At 44.0% G+C, this 12400-nt stretch overlaps 1 long non-coding RNA gene across 1 annotated transcript in view; it reads left to right on the top strand.

Moving 5' to 3' along the window:
* The window catches only part of LOC138292747 (uncharacterized), an 85156-nt gene extending 77818 nt beyond the window's left edge, over window positions 1–7338 (top strand). Inside the window, exon 4 of the long non-coding RNA XR_011202784.1 lies at window positions 6675–7338. This is a non-coding gene — a long non-coding RNA (uncharacterized lncRNA). The remainder of the gene's footprint in view (window positions 1–6674) is intronic.
* Window positions 7339–12400: the final 5062 nt, after the last annotated feature.

Raw genomic sequence — 12400 nt, 5'->3', positions numbered from 1 at the left:
TTTTCAGAAATGTGCAAGTTTGCTTGGTTTCCCTAAGTGCCTGATGAGCTAGGGCCCAAAATCCACAGACACCCACTTTGCAAAAAAGAGATACATTTTGAGTGGAAAAATGTAATGTATCAATGTTGAGTTTTGGGACTTTTCCTGTCATGGGCACTAGACCTATCCACACAAGCGATGTACCATTTTTATCGGGAGACTTGGGGAGGAATGCTGGGTGGAAGGAAGTTCGTTGCTACCCACAAATTCCAGTACTTTCCATCATAGAAATGTGAGGAAAATGTGTTGTTAAGTCAAAGTTTGAGGTTTACAAAGGATTCTGGGAAAAAAAACCGCTGAGGTCCATTCAGATCACCTCAACCTGGATTACCCCAGGTCTCTAAGTTTAAAAAATGTGCCAGGTTGCTAGGTTTCCCTAGGTGCTGGCTGAGCTAGGGCTCAAAATCAGCAACTACTCACTTTGCAAGGAAAAAAAGGATTAGTTTTGAGTGGAAAAATGTGATGTATCCATGTTGTGTTTTGCACCGTTTCCTATCAGGGGCACTGGGCCTAACCTCACAAGTGAAGAGCGATTTTTATCAGGAGACTTGGGGAATGCTGAGTGAAGGAAAGTTTGTGGCTTTCAACAGATTCCAGAATCTTCCATCACAGAAATATGAGGAAAATGTGTTTTTAGTCAACGTTTGAGTTTGCAAGGGATTCTGAGTAAAAAACCTGTCAGTGACCTGGCCAAAGAGGGAATGAAAGAGCTGAAATTGGAACATAAATTCAAAGCTTATCTGAACAGGGACCCCCAAAATATGTTTGGCCCAGGCCGCCAAAATTCTTAAGATGTCCCTGAGTACGGGTGCCCACAAATTCAGAGATGTACAAATAACCAGTGCTCCCAAACTCTACATCTTGTGTCCATTTAAAAAATGCATAGGTTTCCTTGGTAGCCATTTTCCACTCTATATATTTCACCTAGTCTATACTCAATACATAAAGAAAAACCATTGTATGGTGTAGCTCAGTTGTTAGCTCTGGTACCTTGGTTCTTGGAGAACCTACAAACGCTATATATCACTGCAACCAGAAGGTTCCAGCGGATGTAATGGCATTTTGCTTTTGTGAGTCAGCCATTGTAACAAAAAGCCATGGATGAAAACTTTGTCACAAATGCCTCTTCTTTTCCTAATCATTTAAATATTTATTTATTTCAGCAATTTATTTCTTTTAGAAAACCTTGAGGGACCTACACGTGACCCCTTGCTGGATTTGCACTTTGCCTCATTTTTTAGAAATCTAGAGCAGTGGTTCCCAACCTGTGGTCCGGGGCCCCATGGGGGTCCACGAAGCCTCCTCAGGGGGTCCGCAACTGCTTAGAAAATAAAATAATAGTATCAGAATAGGTCCCCAGTTTTCAGTAATGACTCAAGGGGGGGTACCCAAATTCCATTAATGATTCAGTGGGGGTCCTCGGGTTCCAGTAATGATAAAGTGGGGGTCCACAGAAGCCAAAAGGTTGTGAACCACTGATCTAGAGCTTTTCTGGATCACCCATGGCTTTCACACTGGTTTTCACCAGAACTTAATGGGTTAATATTGGGTTTGTATGTGTTCTTAAAACACCCTATGGTGGAACTGAAGGAAGTAAAGGACAAATGCATATGTATATTATTTCATGAATATTGTGTACAAGGTGTTAGGTTTCCAGTCTGTGTATACATTGCCAAGAGTAGGAGACATCAGGATATTAATGGTAATTACTTGTTGGCTCTTATTGTACCCATGAGACTGCTGGATTCAGATGGCAGCACCACCAGGTTGTGGGGAACTTAGTCTAATTTCACACCTTGTGACAACCTTTGGCCTAATCCTTTCAGGCAGCTAGCAGTACCTCACCAGCACCTGGAAGTGGCAGTGATTTGTGACAGCTGTGCGCATAACATTCTGACTTCTCAGGGGAAATCATTGTAGAACAGATCTCATCCTTTGCTCCCAGTTACATTTGTTTCACACATGCAAAGAGAAACAGAGCAAAGATTGGTTCAATATATTTTATTGAATTAATTGCGTTCTAAATAAAATGGCATGTACTGCAATCATTAGAATGATAAAACATAATAATAATGCTTTGACAAAGAAAGTGAAACATAAGAAAAGTCCCACTGTAGTGTCAGAATGCTAGGTGTTGAAATTCCTACCTATGCCACTAAAGTACTATATCAGAGCACAGCAGTGTTAGCCCTAATCCACCCTTTAGAATCCCTATGAAGACACCATCACCTGTACCTGGATTTGGTAGTAGCGAAGAGGGCTGCTAATCTACTGAGAGTCCTCTCTCATGTAGGCAGAGACAGAAGTCAAGTCTCAGCAGACATCTAAAATGAAATGACAGCATGCAGTGGCAAACTTCTAGCTGAAACTCTCCCTCTAATGTATAGGGGGCACAGAGATATTTTATAATAAAACAGCTAATGTTCTAGGAAAACTATCCTAACGTAAAACATGCATGTTTCCATGAAGTGGCAGAGATTGCGGTGTTCCACTTTGTGCAGGCCACATATTGGAGACAGCCTTGAGCAGAGAACAGAACGAGAATGTCAGATTACAAAGATTGAAAACAGTTTCTGTGCTAAAAGCATACAAGATAAAGGAAAATTAAACATCACTGCAGAAGACAGACTCTGCTCAGAAAATAAAATTGAATTGCAACAAGGCTGCAGGCCTATGGCTAAAATAGCATGTCCATAGAAAGCTGCTAAGGTAACCTCACAACAGTAATTTTATTTTTTTCAGTTCAACAGAAGTCAAGTAGATACTATGCTAATCCTCCAATACAATGTATAGTGACAGAGCTTGAGGTAGTTACTCTAAACTTAAGAACAGGCAATCATGCAGTCATATTTGTGAGATATTAAATTGACTAATGTTTGGTTTTCAGGAATTCCCAATTTCTTATGGAAGTATAGAGAGTTGGGTATAAAGAGATTTTGTGTTAAGTATTCTATGTCAGGTTACTTAAGATACCTCTTATTTGGTAGACATCCATTAAAGCCAACAGGCTTATTTGACTCCAGAAGTGATGAAGGAGAGTGTGGAGTCCTGTGTCTTTGTTTTCTCCTTCTCCCTTCCTTTCCCTACTTCTACCACTGGTCTTGTATCTTGAAAATGTGATCATTGATAGGGATATTGAGAGATGGAAAATAGCATTGCGTTTGTTGGATTCTATGCATAAGGTTAGTGCAAACTTGGCACAAGGCCATTTATGCATTTTATCCAGGTGAGTCTGTGCCAAATACGGGGAGTGGTGACATTGGTGCCCCCTCTTATGCATCCTTCTATATTTATGAGCACAAGCTCATTATTTCCAGGTCTCAAGACACAAGGACATACAGGCGTGGTTGCTTTAGCTGTATGGTTACCCTCAAGCTCATTCAAGCTCTTCCACATCCCTACATAACTGTGCTTGTTGTGCCACTGCAGAGTTTTTTTAAACTAAAGGATTAACGTTTATGTGAAAATTTGTAGTCATGAGGCAGAAAGAGATTTTGCATGCATGTTGCCTCATGAATATTTTCTCAGTAGCATATGAAAGTATTGCCAATTGTTTACATCAATAGGATTAAACATTACTTACTCCTGGTTTCCCTTCATGAGGTGTGTTACCTTTATTTCTCCAGGTTCTTGCTGCCAGTAATTTTGTATGGGCAGTAGTTTAGGTTATTCATAGAGGTGTGGCGGATACATACTGGGAAATCTAAAATTCTATTACAGATTATTTTCCATGTACCGAACTGGCAAGTACTATTTGGTACAGGGGCAAAAGATGGCACGAAAGAGGACCATAGTCTGAAGATTACAGAGAAGATTGGTAAAATGTCACTATAAAACATTGGAGTTCAGATATTTAAACCAAAACCTTTAGTTTTGAGGTTGAGAATCAGGGCTGTTTACTGAGGGTGAACAGTGTGTTTATAGAGTTTGCATTCCAGTGAGGACAGCATATGCCAGGTCTGATTTACAATTTGTTTGAAGTCTGTGTTATTAGAGGAAACGATGGGTACACATTAATTTAACTTAATAGCCTTCTTATATCTGCTATAATTAGAAGTGTCTCCCTAGGAATAAACCAGACATTTCAGGGAGTCTTTAAGGTTAAAAGCCCACGATTTACGATCCAAAATTTTTAACAACCATCATTTTGGATTTAATATTTCAGAGTCACCACTAATTCGGATCTCTTTATTGTCAGGAGTCATGGCATGTGCTGGTGGAAGGGTAGACGAAGTAAAGAGAATACTCGAGCCAGAGCTGCCCAAAATCACACAGGGAATTGGCGAAGGCAGGTGATACAATGGGGAAGCTTTGCACATGTGTAGAAGAAAGGCAAAGCTCAGAAAGATCTGACACTCAAGAGGCAATCAGCATTCACAATAACTAAATAACTAACCCGTCCAAGCAAAAAACTCATAGAATGTGGTGGGTAGAGCCCCTTAAGATGGTGGGGCATGCTCTTTGGACATGTTATGTTAATGTCTATGTTTTGGCATTTTTATGTTATGATCTTTTTATGTTATGGTATATGGTTATGTTTATTTTATATTTAGTTATGTTATGTTAAATTATGTTGATTAATATAGCACACCAAGAGGGTATCCAGGCACTTGTGTAGGTGTGTGGTCCCCAGGGTGGTTATACAACGAACCAGATCTTCACCTACCTGTGGAACTCAAGAAGTGAGGAAGAGCATCTGATGTGTTGAGGGAGGTCAAACCATGTATTGTGTGCAAAGTGGGAGAAAGAGGGACCTCCAGTTTTGCTTTTGTGGATGTGGGAAGTGTGTGCGAGAGAGAGTGAGGCAGAGCGCAGGTGTCTGGTAGGTTGGAAAAAGTGTATGCAGCTGTTCAGGTTTTCTGGTCCTGTGTTCTGTAGGGCTTTGTAAGTAGACATGAGAAATTTGAATTGGCTGTGTTTGTGAATGGGGAGTCAGTGAAGCATCTTGATGTGCTGTGTGATGTGAGTGTCCCAGGGAGTCTCCCAGGAGTAGTTGCACTCGGAACCATTCGGGACTTGTGCACACCAGTGGTTCCTCACAGCATGGAGCAGGCGTCTCCAAGGCTTTGCAAATGATTGACTAAGACAAGCACAGATTAAAAGTAAAAAATAAATAAAAAAAATGCTTTTGGACCTCACGTTGGGACGCGAGTCATAACAACGCCTTCCCGCACATTTAATGATGGACGTTTTCAAAGGAATTTGGCAGGTCTCGCTTGTATAAATATGGTCGGGCTAATGCCCGTGACCGCCATAAAGGTACCACTCCTATGTCCTGATGAGGCACATAGATGGAGGGCCGAAGTGCGTTGACAACAACCTGAGGAGTGTTATGAATTTATGAACTAAAAGACTATGATAAAGGATTATACCACACTTAACCAGTACGAACAATTATCTATTACTGATGGTATAGATAATCACTACCTCATATAGAGGACTGCTCTTGGAAAAAGTGTTTGGCAGCCCACAGTTGTAAATAGCATTGCAAGTTTTGAGTGCAACATTTACTACACTTAGTACCTGCTTTTTGAAAATTGTGGTGTATATTTTTGTGTGATGTGACATGTATATATATGTTTTAGTGTCATGCATTGTGTCAACACTGTATATTATATGTGTTTTCTTAGAAGGAGGAGTGAGACAAGTACACATTTATATAAAGTGTGAGTGCCAGAATTAAAAATCCTTCCAGTGATCAATTAATGTCTTCACTGTGATGTATAATATATGTGTATCTTTCCATACTCTATACCAGCTTTATATCAGTGTTGTGTGATGCGAGTGAGGAATGAGAGGTCGAGTATCTTCTTGTGGTGTTTTGGTTAGTCCGGAGTTGGTGTAAGAGTTGTTTAGAGATTTCCGTTTAGGGAGTGTAGCCATAGTCCAGCCTCCTGGTAATGAGTGATTGTGTGGCAGTCTGTCTGATGTTCTGAGGCAACCATTTGAACATCTTTTGCCACATGCGTAGGATGTGGAAGCAATAGGTGCATACTGTATTGACTTGAGCCATCATGTTGAGCTTGTCATCTAGGTTGATCCCTAGATTTCTTGTGTGGTCTCTGGGTGTAGGTGAGGGTCTTAGTTCTGAAGGCACCAGGTGGAGTCTCATGGGGAGGTCTTGTTGCCGAAGACAAGTACTTCAATACAGTAGCTTGTCGGAGGTGAGCTTCACACAGTTGGTTCACATGCAGTCTGCTACTATGGTCATGCTGTTGGTGAAGTTGGTTCTGATGGTGGTTATTGTGTTCATTAGGGAAAGAATAAGTTGGGTGTCATTGGCATAGCAGATGATGGTGATGCCTTGTGATCAGATGATGTTGGAGAGCGGTGTGATATATATGTTGAAAAGAGTGGGGGTGAGGGACGATCCCTGTGGGACTCCACATATCAGTTTCTTGGTCTCTGATATAATGGGTGGCAGCCTGACCCTTTGGGTCCCTTCGGAAAGGAAGGAACAGATACATTTGAGATCAGATTTTTGACCTCAAATAACGGTCTTGCTCAAGGCCAAGAGGAGACTAATTATCCACATACCCCAGGCTGGTGATACCCATCTCCACCACCCTCACAACTGACTTGACTTCTTCCACCCAAAGACTTTTTGTTATTGAGTGTGTTGGTCTCTGTGACAGGGCATGAGAAACTGGGGTGGACGTGGAGTACCCCGGGGGCACTCCGATGAGTGCCAGAGCCTATCTACGTCCAGCACGGCCTGACGTAGAAAAGGAGCTGGGAGGAGCGGCTCGGTACCCCGAAAGGAAAGAAGCCGTATCCAGGTACGAGGACGGGCAGGGGAAGGAGGTGAAACTATCAGAGGGGAGGGAAGAGGAATTCTGGGAGGGGGAGGGCAACGCGTTGGGCACTAACAACCAAAGGAAAAGAATAAGAGCACAAGGGCACTAGGTGAAGGGAAATGAAGGGTGATACACATCAGAAAGGAAAAGAAAGAAAAAGAAGAAAAAAAAAAAAAACACTCCATATTACTAACATAAAAATATCAAGAAGCAACAAGGAATTAATAGTTGCACAACTCACCAGCGGAACGGAAGGGTCAAAGAAATTCTGATGGGAAGGGAAAAGTAGAAAGAATGTAGTAAACTACCACCCCCTACTTACCTAATAAAGGCTTCGTGTTTTCTTTCCTCTCTTGATGTGGACGACATTCTGGAGCTTTTGAACCACCTACCTGGGAAGAAGAATCGAAAGAAAATACGTGAGGAACTTACAAGAAGAAAAGGAATAACATAAGGATAAAACAAACACTGTAGAATATACTGATATATGTGGATAAGAAAAGAAGGACATAGAGAAATTAAATGAAGACGAATACTAAAGACCCTTAATACTGGTGCAAAGAATTATTTAAAAAAATAAAACAGAAAATAAAGGAAAAGGGGGAAAGTATCCCGACCTATTACTTACCTGTCAAAGTCTCCATGTGGACACCTTTTCCCTGCTAGTAGCATGTTTCACCTCCTCATTGCCTACTTTGTAGTTGTGATGTTTTTTTTTTTCTTTCTGGGTCCTGCTGAGATACTTCTTGGACAGCTCTATCTGCTGAAAAAGAAAGAGTATGAAATAAAAGAACAACGAGTGCTTAGAATTTTTTTGGATATAATAAATCTAAATACAAGATATATTGACACTGTGTAGACTTTCACTAACCTATGCCATGATAATATGCAAGTCAGATGAAAAGATCACAAAATCAAATAGGTAAATATGTAAAAGTAGGTTGAAAACGTTTTGAAGTTCATATGCAGGACATCATTTTGTGATTAGAGACATGAACAGAGTAAAATATTATCACAGACAATGAACAATAAAGTAAAAAATATTCTCAGCACATCCTTATAAATTAGGTGTTTTTAGTAAAGACTCTTCATTGTTATGAAACTTTTATCAAATTTGTTTTTTTCCTACAAAGTAGTTGTAGGTGTTTATTACATTTGCATGTTTGAAAGCAAGTTAAAGTTACACAATGTCAGCCTTATATATACATGTTTTTCCAAAATGAAAATGTTAAACAAGTGAAATGTAAAAATGTTATCAGCTATATAATCTGGACACCAAATATGAAGCCTTAAAAATATGTTATGCCCACTTGAGATAAGTTTTGCATACAATAAATTAACATTGATATGCTTAATAAAACAATTATATTCTTAAAACAATTCAAGACATGTTACAGACAATATAGGATGATGATAGAACAAACATTAGACTAAAGGCAATACTGAACAACGCTTCTCAAAATGAATCCCCTCTTATTGTAATAAAAACATATTACCTTTACCACTTCTGGGCTATGCAAAAGCTTCCATCTGACCTAAGCGTACAGGGTTGACAAGGCTGTTCTAAGGAGCCCCCTGTGCTGTATAATCATCGTGGGGAATGTGGCTGTGAGGACATGCTATGAATGTCCTGGACCTTCATCCTGGCCCAGCAATTAATGTCTTTACAATGCTTGTACCACTCCTTCCCTTGCCGTACTCAGCTGGGTCTCAGGACCCCCACTGATTTAAGGTGATTTTAGAGGACCCCATCAGAAATTATGCTAAACTCTTTATCAGTGCAGGTGGGGTCCCTCCCATCTTGTTTTCTGGTCATTCAGCCGTGTTGGGGGTTTGGATAGCAAAAGGAGCAGTCGGAAGGAGGAGGCGAATGCTGTGGTGAGACAAAAGCTAGGAATGACCAGAAAATGGCTGGCTTCCTTTCCTGTAAGTAGTGTTTTGTTTGTCATGGTACGATTGCGATGTCTGCACCACAATAGAGGTCTCTGCCCTGCATGCGGAGATCTCTCTCCAGCCTTCAGCGCAGAGAATCTGGAAGTGGAGAAAACGCCAAATCCACCCCCCCCCCTTGATAGAAAAAGCTGAAACTATTAGGGAAAATAAATTTTTGTTAGAGAGAGCGGGACATCACTTGTATACAACAATTACATTGTTACAATGTATGTTTAAATAATTTTAAATACTCAAGTGTGATTTTAGGTTTGTAAGTTAAAGTGATAAAATGATTGTGTAAGTGAAATGTAAATGTAATAATGGAGCATAGTACGTTTGTGATATTATTGTAGTGCAAGTGGGGTCTCAGGATGATGTTTGTAGACAATGCACTAGTGACATCATTCACTTTGATTAGACACTGTCTAGCCTCATAAATGCAGCAACTAAAGTAGCAGCTCAATTTAAAAATGTATTTACTAGTCGATCCCGCACCTCTGCTTTAACCTTAGTTCTGTGCCTCACCCCAGGAACCTGGATGTAGCTGTAGAACATGGATAATAGCTTTATGTAACCCTTTTTCATGGTGATGTTGTGCAAGACATTTGGATCATGACTGAAGGATACTTAAACTACATTCAATGACGACTTGTGTAGGTTTGTGTGCCCTATTATACATCTGTTGAGGTAATTTAGTTAGACCTGTGAAGAGTATGAGGTGATGGGAAGAAAAAGCATACCTAGCATTGCCTACAACAAAAACAAATTAAATGTTCCTATGTGTGTTTCTATTCTAAATATACTACATCACGTATACATACATGCAGTGACTATTGTAGTAATGCATATCTATAGTGTTGTAGTGCACACTGAGTATGATGACGAGCCCATCTATAGGTGCAAATGCAGCCCCATTGTGTGACCTACACATGAGCAACATGTTCCCAAAATCCCTGTCAACCAGCCAATGTGCAAGATGTGACTGATGAAAGATGTTGCAGGTGTGTGTGCTTCCAGGAAAGGCAGCGTACGTATTAAAAATGCACCCCGGCATTGCAGAGAGCTTACAGGTTGATGGAGTGCCTATTGCATCTGTTGCAGAAAAGATGTTCTCTCTGGTGAGGTGTATGGTGTGCCCCATGGGTGCAATCATTGGCAACTAAGACATGAAGGAAGTGGCAAAGGTGCAGAATTCCCCTGCCAGATTTTGCTCTTATGCCAGTGTCCGGGGCATGGCAATAAAAATGCATCTTTTTATATGAGGTAAGCATCAAGACTGGCTTGTCTGTGAGATGCCCATGTTGTCCAGTCTCACCCTCTGCCAACCTAGTGATAATGAAATGGAATGCAGTTAGTATTTTGATATAAATGGTAATATCCTGGGAGCACCAGGCAGGTCGCTCCCCCCATCTGCCACACAGCCCCCTGTGGGTTGAATCTCCGTTGCCGCTTTTGCCACCTGACTACTCGCTCCCTTTTTTCTGTACCCCTGCGCTTGGCTTCTGTGCCACTTCGTTTTTTCCATTCTGTGCCCCTGTGTTTTGCTTTCTGTACCCCTGTGCTCTGTTGTCCCTCTCCCGCCGTCTTTTCCCACCGTTTTTCCCTCGCCGCTGAGCCCCTGCTGCCCCGCCCCCTTCACTCCCATTGGCCGCCCCGCTCCCACCTCCCAGCTGCTCCTCCCTCCCTCTGCCCTCATATGGAGGCCGCGAAGCGGGCGTGCTGCTGGCACGCCTAAGGCAAGCCCGTCTGCGCCCGTCCGTGCCTGGACCGCACCCAGCACCAGAACCCCTGGAACCCGCACCGCCAGACTGCACTACGACGCAAGCACCCTCCACGCACTCAACACCAAACGAGACCACCCCTGCTACCGGGCCACCCCGAAACGCACCCAAGGGCCTTTCACCTGCCGGAACTGCAGATTCACCAGCATCCAACCCTCCACACCACCAGCCAGAGAACCCAACCACCTCGGCTGCATCCTCCTCAACACCCGCTCCGCTCGCAAGCACGCCATCGAACTTTGGGACCTCCTAGACTCCACCGCCCCCGACGTCGCCTTCCTGACGGAGACCTGGCTGAACGCCACCTCAGCACCAGACATCGCCATAGCCATCCCACAGGGCTACAAGATCTCCCGCAGAGACCGCACCAACGGAGTGGGAGGAGGAATCGCCATCATCCACAAAGACTCCATCAAAATCTCAACGAACACTGATGACACCCTCACCACCACCGAGCACATGCACTTCCAGATCCACACTGACCCCAACACCACCCTCAGAGGAACTCTCATCTACAGACCTCCCGGACCTTGCCCACAGTTCATTGACACCATCGCCGACCTCAACAGCACCCACGCCCTCACTTCCACAGACTACATCCTCCTCGGGGACCTGAACTTCCACCTCGAGAACAACAACAACGCCAACTCCACCGCCCTGATCGACAACCTCGCCAACCTTGGACTCAAACAGCTCGTAACGACACCCACTCACGCCGCTGGACACACGCTCAATCCCATCTTCTCCGCAAGCCCCCACTTCTCCTTCAACCACACCACCGAACCACACTGGACCGACCACATATGCGTCCACTTCACCTTCAGAAAACCCACCACACACCACCGCACCCAACAGCTACCACGCCGCTACTGGGGCAAGGTCACCGAGGACCAACTGACTACCGCCCTCGCCCTGAGACCACCCACCGACCCCACCGACCCAGACACCGCCGCGACCAACCTCACACAGTGGATCAACGACTGCGCCAACACCCTCGCCCCTCTCAAGACCTCTACAAACAACCACACCAACAAGAAAGCCGCCTGGTTCACCGAGGACCTCCGGATCTCCAAGCACACCTGTCGGAAGCTGGAGAAGAAATGGCTCCACGACCGAACACCAGACAACCACACAGCCCTCAAGAGCGCCACCCGCAGACATCACCAACTCATCAGGACCGCCAAGAAGAATGCCTTCAAGGACAGCCTAGACAACAACGCACACAACACCAACGAGCTCTTCAGCATCGTGAAAGAACTCTCCAACCCCAGCTCCATCACCAATGACATCCCGCCATCTCGAGACCTGTGCGACTTCCTGGCCACCTTCTTCCACCGCAAGATCACCGACATCCACGACAGCTTCAACCCCGACCACCCCGCACCCACCACTGAGTCCACCACCGCTGCGACTACCACTCGCACCAGTCGCCTGACCGTCTGGTCCAGCGTCAGCGATGAAGACACCTTCAAAACCATGAACTCCATCCACTCCGGATCCCCATCGGACCCCTGCTCTCACCACGTCTTCAACAAAGCCAGCGCAGCCATCGTGCCCCACCTCCGGAAAACAATCAACTGTTCCTTCGAGACAGCAACCTCCCCAGAAAGCTGGAAACACGCCGAGATCAACGCCCTTCTGAAGAAGCCCAAGGCAGACCCCAAGGACCTCAAGAACTTCCGGCCCATCTCCCTGCTCCCTTTCCCGGCAAAAGTGACTGAGAAGATTGTCAACAAACAGCTGACCCGCTACCTCGAAGCCAACAACACCCTGGACCCTTCCCAATCCGGTTTTCGCAGTAACCACAGCACCGAGACTGCCCTAATCACCGCCACTGACGACATCCGGACC

The sequence above is a fragment of the Pleurodeles waltl genome, chromosome 4_2 (assembly GCF_031143425.1).
Source record: "Pleurodeles waltl isolate 20211129_DDA chromosome 4_2, aPleWal1.hap1.20221129, whole genome shotgun sequence".
NCBI lineage: Eukaryota > Metazoa > Chordata > Amphibia > Caudata > Salamandridae > Pleurodeles > Pleurodeles waltl.
Note: the sequence above shows the minus strand (reverse complement) of the source record. Positions and strands in the feature narration are given on the sequence as shown.